This window comes from Echinops telfairi, unplaced genomic scaffold, assembly GCF_000313985.2.
Source record: "Echinops telfairi isolate 266 unplaced genomic scaffold, ASM31398v2 ScPeMD7_5592;HRSCAF=6446, whole genome shotgun sequence".
Classification (NCBI taxonomy): domain Eukaryota; kingdom Metazoa; phylum Chordata; class Mammalia; order Afrosoricida; family Tenrecidae; genus Echinops; species Echinops telfairi.
In genome coordinates, this window is record NW_022109491.1 from 30,886,866 (window position 1) to 30,896,589 (window position 9,724).

Sequence of the window (9,724 nt, forward strand, 5' to 3'; positions counted from 1 at the left end):
GGGCAAAAAATAATGCGAAAGGGACAGTAAGGTTTGGAGGCTGGTTAAGCCAATAATTAGAGATCATCCAAGATGATGCTGGAAGACACAGCGGCAGGAAGAGTAACCAGCCAGGAGCCAGTATTCTCACGATTCCTAAAGAATGGCCAAGAAGCTGCTCAGTGGTGGTGAAGGGGGTGACGGGAAGGTGGCATCAAAACACCGGTAGGGACTTTAAGGGTCATTTTTCAGTCAAGCTGACTGTAGCTCCTGATGACCTTGTGGGTGCCCAAGGGGAACTGTGCCCCCAATATTGTCAACAGAAAGCCGATCACCAGGGCTTCCGTCTGAGGCAGCTCTGGGTCCATTTGAACACCCAGCCTTTGGGGTTAGCAGCTGAGCACTTAGCCGTGTCTGCCAGCCAGGGGACCCACATAAACCAGTGCTTGTGGTTGCTGTCATTGGGTGCCATCGAGTCCGTTCCCACTCATGGCCCAGTCCCGCGCCATCCTGTCGTCGGGTTGAGCCTGCTGCGACCGTCATTATGTGGAGCTAACATGTCGAAGGTCTTCCTCTAACTCAATGACCATCCACTGTACCAAGCTCGGTGTCTTTCTCCAGGGACCGGTGCCTCCCGAGAACGTGTTTGCTGAGGAGCCTTCTGACCCTATCAAACACAGAGCTGTTCTTCTTCTGGCTCCAACACGCAAACTCACTGGCACGGAGTCGATCCCAACCCGCGAGAGCAGAGTAGAACTGCCACGGTAAGTTTCCAAGGCTGTAAATCTTTACAGGAGCCGACAGCCTCGTCTTTCTCCACGGGGCCACGGGTGGGTCCAAACGGCTGACCTTTTGGTCGGCAGCTCAACGAACCAAACTACCAAACTCGTAACCCACTACGCCACCAGGGCTCTTCGCTTCTTCTGACAGCCCACGCAGTATTCAATAGCCATTGCTAAGGCCGTAATACACAGGCATCGATTCTACTTCCGTCTTCCACGATTCCCTGTCCAGCTTTCCCATGTAGGCGAGGCAATTGCAAATAGGTGACTTGGGCCAGGAGCACATTAGTCTTCAAAGCAATATCTTTGCTTTTTATCACGTTTAAAGAGCTTTCCCCCTCCCTGGGGGACGGACAACAAAAAAGTGGGTGAGTGAAGGGAGACATCGGGCAGTGTAAGACATAAAAAAATAATAACATAAATTATCAAAGGTTTGAAGGGGGGAGGGGATAGAGGGGGAGTGAGAGAAAAAATGAGAAGCTGATACCAAGGGCTCAAGTAGAAAGAAAATGTTTTGAGAATGATGAAGGCAACAAATGTGCAAATGTGCCTGACACAATGGATGGATGGATGGATTGTGATAAGAGTTGTACGAGCCCCCAATAAAATGATTTTTAAAAAGAGAGAGATCTTTTGCAGCAGGTGTAACCAATGCACTATGTCTTTTGATTTCTTGACAGCTACTTCCATGGGCTAGGATTGTGGATCCAACTCTTTTGCTTAGTAGCTGAGCACTCGGCCATTTATGATTCCACTTAGGGTTCCCCCAAACCACTAGCCACTGCCACCGTGTCACGTCCAACTCACAGCCACCCTCCACCAGCTTGCCAAGGCTGTCCATCTGGACAGGAGCGGGCCTCCTTCTCCTGTAGAGTGGGTGGTGTGTCTAAACTGCCAACCTTGTGGTTAGCAGTCCGACACTCAACACACCAGGCCTCCTCTGGACTGCTGCAACACCTGGAAAAGACCTATTCACAGCTCCCGTCTCCTATTTAAATATCAAGCCCTCAGCCAACCTCATCAAGAGCCTTCCCATCAAATCGTTCACTCCATCTTTTGCTGTTCCTCCAAGTTCATGGGCACAATTCATACCAAGTACCCTTCTTTATCCGACTCTGCTCTTCGTGAGTTTGTAGCAAGGGACCTGTGACCTCTGAACTCATTTGGTGCCTAAATTTGAGCTAGCAAGAAAGCAAGAGTTTAGAGGGTGGAAGGGATGTCTGAAAATGTATCCAGGAAGCTACCAAGTCACGCAGGCAGATCGTTGGGCAAACCAGTGCTGACTCCAGTACAACTAGCCACACACACTTAAAAATGGTCTACAGGGCTAGAGGAATTACTACTATTGTCACCATGTCTTTTTAAAATGTGATTCTCACTGCAGTGATCACGTACAAACGTTCTTGTAAAATGTGAGAAATCCAAAGGAACGTAAATAAAATTAAAATGTATCCTTTGTAATTCACCCATCGTGTCCTAAAATTACTAAATAGTGTTTCTCAGTGGCAGGCGGGTGCTTTGATGTACTGCTAGTGGGAACAGCACGTCGTTGGTGTAACAACTGAAGATGGCAATTTAGCCATCAAGAATTCTAAAAATACACATGGCCCTTTGACCCAGCAGGTCTACTCTTAAGAAATTTATCCTAACGAAATAATTAGAATAGGATAATTTTTTTTTTCATTGTGAGAGTGTTCCATAAAACAGTCCTTAGAATAATCCAAAACTGGAAGGAAAAGCTTAATGCCTAAGCATAGAAAACAGCTTGATGAAACCGTTGGTACATGCTTATAAGAGAATCTTGTGGAGATGGAAACATTGTCATGCATGTACAGGTATTTCTCCACTTAGAGCAGGATTCCTGATTGCTCCATCGTAGAAAGATCAGTTTGACATATATAGAAGGCCTCCCTATTCTGGGTTTTAGTTTTCATGAATTACTATTGCCTGGATTACCAGTATCTTTATGAAACCTATCTTTGCCTTTAAGGGTTGGAAACATCGCATCAGAAAATCATAACATCAGCAAATTACATGCTGCAACATTATGCAGTGCATATTACTAGCAATAAGAGGCACACAAAAAAGGGCAGTTCTAGCTATGGCTCGTTGCACCTCAAGGACATCGTATATCGGGTAGTCCATGGGAATCTGCCCTGGGCGTATGATCAATAGGAAAATCAAGTGTGGAACCCAGACTCCCCTTTGTGTGTAGCTGTGTTTTACTGGCCGTACAAGGCGATTGTGTGAATCATAGAAGATTATGGAAAATATTACAAAAATTGGGGATTTTAGAACACTAAATGGTGCTCATTCAAGACCTGCACATAAGCTAAGAAGTTTGAACAGAACAAAGGAACACTGCACTGTTTACAATCAGGACAAGTACACGTCATTGTACTTGCCCTGCTTGCATAATTGTCAAAACCTTCCACGTTGTAGCCATTCACCCTGTGGATTCGATGGACGATATAAAGAAGGTGGGAGCCTTAGGGTTGGAAGAAGACTCATTAACAACCTACAATACGCAGAAGACACAAGCTTGCTTGCTGACAGTGATGTGCATCCACTGAAGTGACTTCTTTGAAGTGATGACCTTGCTTGCTGACAGTGTCTTGGCCCGTTGACATAGCAGTCCAGAAATCAAAAGATATATTCCATTGGGCAAATCTATGGCCAGCTACCTCTTTAAAGCACTAAAAAGCACAGGCGTCACTTGGAAGACTCACGTAAGCATGACTCGAGTCATGGTACTTTCCATTACCTCATATTCATGAGCAAGCTGGGCGATGAATAAAGATGACTGAAGAAGAATTGATACTTTTGAATTACGGTGTTGGAAAATAATACTGAATATAACAACATGGACTGCCCGAAGAATAAATCTGCTTGGAGTAAGTCCAGCCAGGTCTCTCCTTTGAAGAGAGGATGTCAAGATTTAGCCTCACGTACTTTGGACATATTCTGGGTGTGGGGAGGGGGGTAAGTTCCTGGAGAAGGGCATCCTACTTAGTGAGGTGAAGACCCCCAAGGAGAGGGATTGACCCTGTTGCAGCTGCAACCATGAGCTACAGCAATGGTAGCGAAGCAGCACCGGGCCAGGCGTGTTTCATTCTGTTGCTCCACCGCGTTGCTGGGAGGCAGCACCTGCTCAGTGACACCACACACAGCAAAAAAGGGTGAAAATCACCCTGTCGGTAAGCGGTTATCTCCAAGCAACAGAAGTACAGGCAATTTGGGCTCTCATTTTTTCCTCCTACAATGTATTTGTACTGCTTGCATTATTTTTTACAACCTTCAGCCATTATCTAGTGGCAGTACTAAAACACACAGAGCACTTAAACTGGAAAGAGAACTTCAGGTATCCTGAACTAGTGCTGAAGAAATCGCCCACACTGCTAAGGCCAACGGCTCCCGGAAACAGCAGCAGGGCAGGCCAGTGTTTCTCATCTAGCCAGACCCATAAGGCCATCCTTTTCAAGGACCCACATGCAGATGGCACTCGAGTAGCTAAGGAAAACACACAATGGTCAGAGGTCAGTTCTCTCTGAAAATCTACTGTGCTGGGCAAAGACGTGACTTGCCTGTATTTTCTACAACTCTTATTCTCAATGCCATCTCTTCCAAAGGCTGTTTTATCTAACATCAGTTACAGTTCTTCACATTCCCCAAGTTTTCAAACTACCTCAAATTAATACAGATAGATGTATTAGCTTTATGTAATTATTGGTAGAGTGATTTATTGACCGTCAAGAAGTTTTCCTACTTCTTGAGCCAGGGAATGAATGCTTTACCATCTAGAGATCCCAATCCAAGAATGTACGTGTTGAGCTTGTTCAGAAGCATTCTACCGGCAATGGGAAAGCTCTACACTCAATAAGTAAAAAAAAAAAGAAAAGGAGAGAAAAAAGGGAAGTTGCCAGCAGCATCATTCAATTATGAGTCTGTCTCATTACACAGTCCCTCAAACGGAGGTGGCTTACATTATGAAATACCAACAATTTCAAAAGCTTAGAAATTAAACATATCACCCAGTGACAGACAAAGCAATGTGCGTCTAGGGTTTTGCAGGAGCGGCAAGCCTCAGTGCCGAGTGAGCATTTGAAAGACGGTCAATCCAAAAGAGATGTGCTGCAGGTATAAAATGCACATCCCCAGAGTTACTGATGGGTCTTAGCTCGAGTTCCCTGGTGGAGCAAAATCAGCGATGTATCTGTATATATACAACATGCACACAAAACAAAAGGAAAAAGTAGATATACACATCATGTACATAGAGAGAGAGAGTTCAAGGAACTGGTTCATGGAGCTGTGCACCTGGCTAAGTCCCGAATCTGGACATCAAGCTAGCAGCTTCTTCTAAATCTACATGTCAGACACCAGGTTGCTGGCTCAAGGTCCCTTAACCCCCTTCTCTTCCTTGTGCTGTAAGTGTGAGAAATTAGGAAAAAATCAGATGCAGGATCAAAAGAGGACAAGCTTTGCCAGGCCATCCAAATAGGAGGGAGCGTCAAAAACTTCCATTCTTTTAACCCCGTCTTTCAAGCTTGTTGAAGCACCCTCATCTACTAGATACAACCCCCAGCCCCAGGAAACGCTCTTTACACCATAACACGGAGGATAAGTGCCTGTCACTGAGAATCATGGCCTCATACCGATGAAACAAAAGAAAGTACACAAGGCATTAATAATTTTGTATTGATGACATGCTGAAATGACCATCCTTTTCACACTGTGGGTTATATTTACTCAAAGTAATGTCATCGGTTGTATTTTAACAATTTTTCATGTGGCTACTAGTAGAAAGATTCCGCTTCCATCATCATTCTATGGACCAGGCTTGGCCTAAAGATAACGGACACCAGGGAGAGAGAGAGAGTCAATGCTACTTGGTGACGAGGACCAGACTGCCTACAGAGAGACAGACACTGCTGGTGCTTTATTTTACAGAGTGCGTGCGTGCGTGCATGGGAGCACCTCATATGCTTAGTCCAAACATCAACACAAACTGACATCAACAAAGCATCAAAACGGACTTGACATCAACACTCCGACAATCAGCTGTGCCGCTTGGCACCGTGATAGAGGGGAGCGGGTTCCACTCCCCGATTTCTCACATGCACAGCACAGCACAAGGGGTGAGTCGGAGCTCAGAAAAGCCAGAGCAGAAATCCAGGTGCTGACACCAAGCATAAGCTGGAAGTTCAAAAGGGGCGTCCGGGGCCCTGGAAGCTCAGAACTGGGATGAGAAGTCTAAGTAAAACACGACGACGCTCATCAAAGAGTAAACAGGACTCAAACCCAGAAGGGCTTTACAAACTGCCACGCCGAATGTTCTGGTTTCAGATGTCAAACCTAAATGTAAACATCATCTGTCTTTCGAAAGAATGATCATAGATGAGCTGGAGCATGCAATTATTAACTTTATTTTCCTCCCAGGCCAACAGGAAAGTTGAAAACTTGGGCGATTGATAAACAGCTGGTCTCCATCCAACACTAACATGTTGATTGTTTGAAATGTCCCCCGTGAAAGGGTTAGGTTTTGCTAATCTGCTTGGGAGCGCTTTCATAGTTACCAGCACAGACCGATCCCATCTCCCTCCCTTGCCTTCTTATGTAAGCTCGGTATTCACCGTTAAGTGTTGATGGAAGTTTTTGAAACTATCCAATTTCTCCAGTAAATATTTAATTCTCTTGTTTCTACTGACCAAACTGTAAACAACCCACACTTTTACATAACGTGTTTGGTAATGAGAAAGAGCGATGTTGGCGTCAATAGCACACAGAGTCCACAAACCAAAAAACATCACAACTGCCAGGCACAAGGAGGCCTGGCAAAGCAGCTGCCAATTAAACAGAACGTTTCCTCTCTGCTCAAAGTTTTGGACCCAGTTGTAGCCAGCATGCCGCCTGCACAGGCTCGCAAGGAGCCGGGGGTGCCCTTAGCTATGGTGGCCCAGGCTGGGCTTCGCCACCCGTGTGTTCTGAATGAGAAACAGCCACTCGAACCCAACTCCACTGCCACTCTGTCCATTTCAACTCCCAGCAGCCCTGCAGGGCAGGGCAGAACTGCTCCCAAGGGTTTCCCCAAACCGTAAATCTTTACAGGAGCAGAGCCACCCCCCCCCCAACCTTTCTCCTAGGGAGTGGTGGGTTTGAACCACCGACCTTGAGGTCTGCAGCTCAACTGGTCACCCACAGGGGAACTTAGTGACAAACATAAAGGGTGCTAAAAACTCCTCTATTTTCTCTGTTTCATAAGGTAATACTACTTAAGGTCTTCATTGATACACTCGAAGAAAAGACAATGGGCCCACCCTTCGACTAATCTGAGTGGCTTCAATGAACGAAGTCAACCGCCTGAAAAAACAAAACAAAGCAAAAAGCAGCTGCCATCATGTAGACGCTTGACTCACGGTGCCGTCATGTGTGTCAGAGGCTGGAACTAGTGACTAAAAGGAGAAATACACACATAGCAACGTGCCCGATCGGTCATGAAGACCGTGAGCGTTCATAGGCGCAGGAACTCAACAAGGCTTGGGATGGTCAGAAACGGCTTTTGGGAAGTGGAGCCCGGGCTGGGCCTTGAACGATGGAGAGGGTCCGCAGATGTCAGCGGGGTGCTGAGGCAAGCATGTGTGTGCTGAGCTGCTAGCGCCCTGGAGACACCGGAAGGTGAGCAGAGCCTCAAACGTCAGAAGCACACACTTCATGAAGCGTGAGTTCCTGAGCACGTAGTGAACGTAGACACTGTCTACGCTGGAAGGACTCTCAAGATGAAGGCTAGACATTGCCGTGTTCATGATCCAGTGATAAAGGTCCGGCAGGTAGGCCCAGGGCGTGACAGTGGGAGAAAGGTGCAGGAAGGGAACAGCCTCCAAGGGGAGAAGAAAGAAAAACAAAAATCAAAGACTTGGTATCAAAAATGACCTTCAACAGGAGAAAAGAGCATCCCTTTTGGAAAGAGTTTAGAAAATGGCCTTGCGGATGCAGATCATGAGATGGGTTTAGGCATGCTTCATTTGAATTCATGGGGGCGTGGACATTTGTAAAATGTAAAAGGCCACTCGAGATTCGAGAAACACTCTGTGAGAGAACAGAATAGAGGGACATATTTGTGCACTGACTTACCAACGTGGTACCTGAAACCTAGAGTCCTGGGAGTCAGAACTGCCTTCCCCTCAACCCCAGTTCCCAACAAAACAGTTCCTGGCAAGAGCTAACACATGCAATTGGTTGGTTGGGAGTGGCTTACACACACGCCACACAGGAAACCAGGAATGGAAAGGAACATGCAGGAATGCTCATCGTGGTACCAGGGGGGCAGAGGGCCAAGAAGAATGTGTTCTTCCTCATGCTTATGAATTTCCCAAGCTGTTTGGTTGGTTTGCTTTTCGTAACTATAGTGAGACTAGAGTGCTTGTTATTAAAGAATGAATATGTTCTTCAGAAAGGAATGGTCCCATGTGTGCATCTGTGAAAACTCTTAAGATAGTATACCTAAAGAGCACCTCTTACTGTATGGAAATTAAAAAAAAAAAAACAAAGACAATGACACAGCATTTAACGCCCACGGTAGTGGGTAAATTTAGTTTCAACAAAACAACATGTTGGAGTAGAGTGTGTTAACAGGAGAATTGATTATTGCATCCTGTGAAGGATAATATGCAGGGTTCAGTTAAAACCAAAAAACTTTTCCCAACAATGTACCCATGGCTGGTACATTATGTGCACAAAGTTTCACTGCATGTTTGTTTTTTTAATGTTTATGAAATCCAGGGTGGGTAAATCTATGGAGACAGTAACTGGATTAATAGTTCCTTCCTTGGGGGTATGCAGGGGATGTAGGGGGGAAATGGGGAGCTAATAATGAGTACAAGATTGAAGAAAATGTTCTAAAAGGGATTGTGGGGATGATTGTGGGGATTGTGACTGAATTGTTAAATTGCATATGCAAATTATATGCTGACAAAACTGTTGGGGGGGGGGTTCACTGCAGCATTGTTTATATAGCACAAAAAAAGAAGTAGAAGTGACCAAAATGTCTATCAAGAGGACACTAGCTTTGAAATGAAAGTGGGGGTAGGAGGGAATAAGGAGGTAAAAAAAGAGATGTTTCTTAATAGCGCATATATGTTTCACCTCACTGATTGAATTATAGGATATCTGAAAAGGGCAAAGGAGGTGTGAATCTCTTTATCTCCAAAGGTCCCCCCAGCAATGGATACCCATATGCTTACTGACCTGTAGGAAAATTACAAATATGTGACAAGAAAACTGAAAATATTGACCTCCTGCCTTGTCATTATTAATGGCAAGACTGTGCCTGCTTAATCTACTTACAAAGATCTGGCCTGCACACAAGTCCCTTACCTTACTGTTCGCATTAACCAAAGAGTTCATTGTGCCCGGGAAGGAGCGCTGAGACTGTTCCTGACATGCGCACAGGGTGAGGTCAGGCACAACTCTATCAGGGGTGCAAGGCGCGCGCAAGCGTGTTGGACGCACCTAAATGATGTGGCGGAGGCCTGTCCATGTGCTTCTGGTGACAAGTCGCTGAGCTACATGTCCTTGGGTTGCACGAGGTCCCAGCTCAAGGCCACGAGGGGGAGTCCCGGTTAGTAGAGTCAAGACCTAGCTAGAGAAAAACAAATGGTACATTAAAATAAAACATAAAATGAAATCTAGCAGGCGGTGGCCCACACGAATGGCACCCATGATTCCCTGGGCCAACCTCCATTGGAGAACGCGCTCTATTACTACTTCGCTCTTAAAGACCCCCTCGGAGGCCCCAGCCATCCCTGAAGGAGATCTCTTCAGAAATCAACTGGAGACTTGCACAAAATACTTAGGAAGAAAGCCCTTTGGAGCACCTCTGAAATGCAATTTTGCCCTCTGCTGGGCTTTCTTTACTGACAAATTTTCCACTCCATATTCCCTAGCACCGACTGGACTTCAACAGG

The 9,724-nt window shown here is 45.8% G+C and overlaps 1 protein-coding gene across 1 annotated transcript in view; it reads right to left on the bottom strand.

The window, feature by feature from the left end:
* The window catches only part of SLC23A2 (solute carrier family 23 member 2), a 105,077-nt gene extending 95,684 nt beyond the window's left edge, over positions 1-9,393 (bottom strand). Inside the window, exon 1 of the mRNA XM_004697851.3 lies at positions 9,270-9,393. The gene's annotated coding sequence lies outside the window, so the exon portion shown is untranslated. The remainder of the gene's footprint in view (positions 1-9,269) is intronic.
* Between the last annotated feature and the right edge of the window lie 331 nt (positions 9,394-9,724).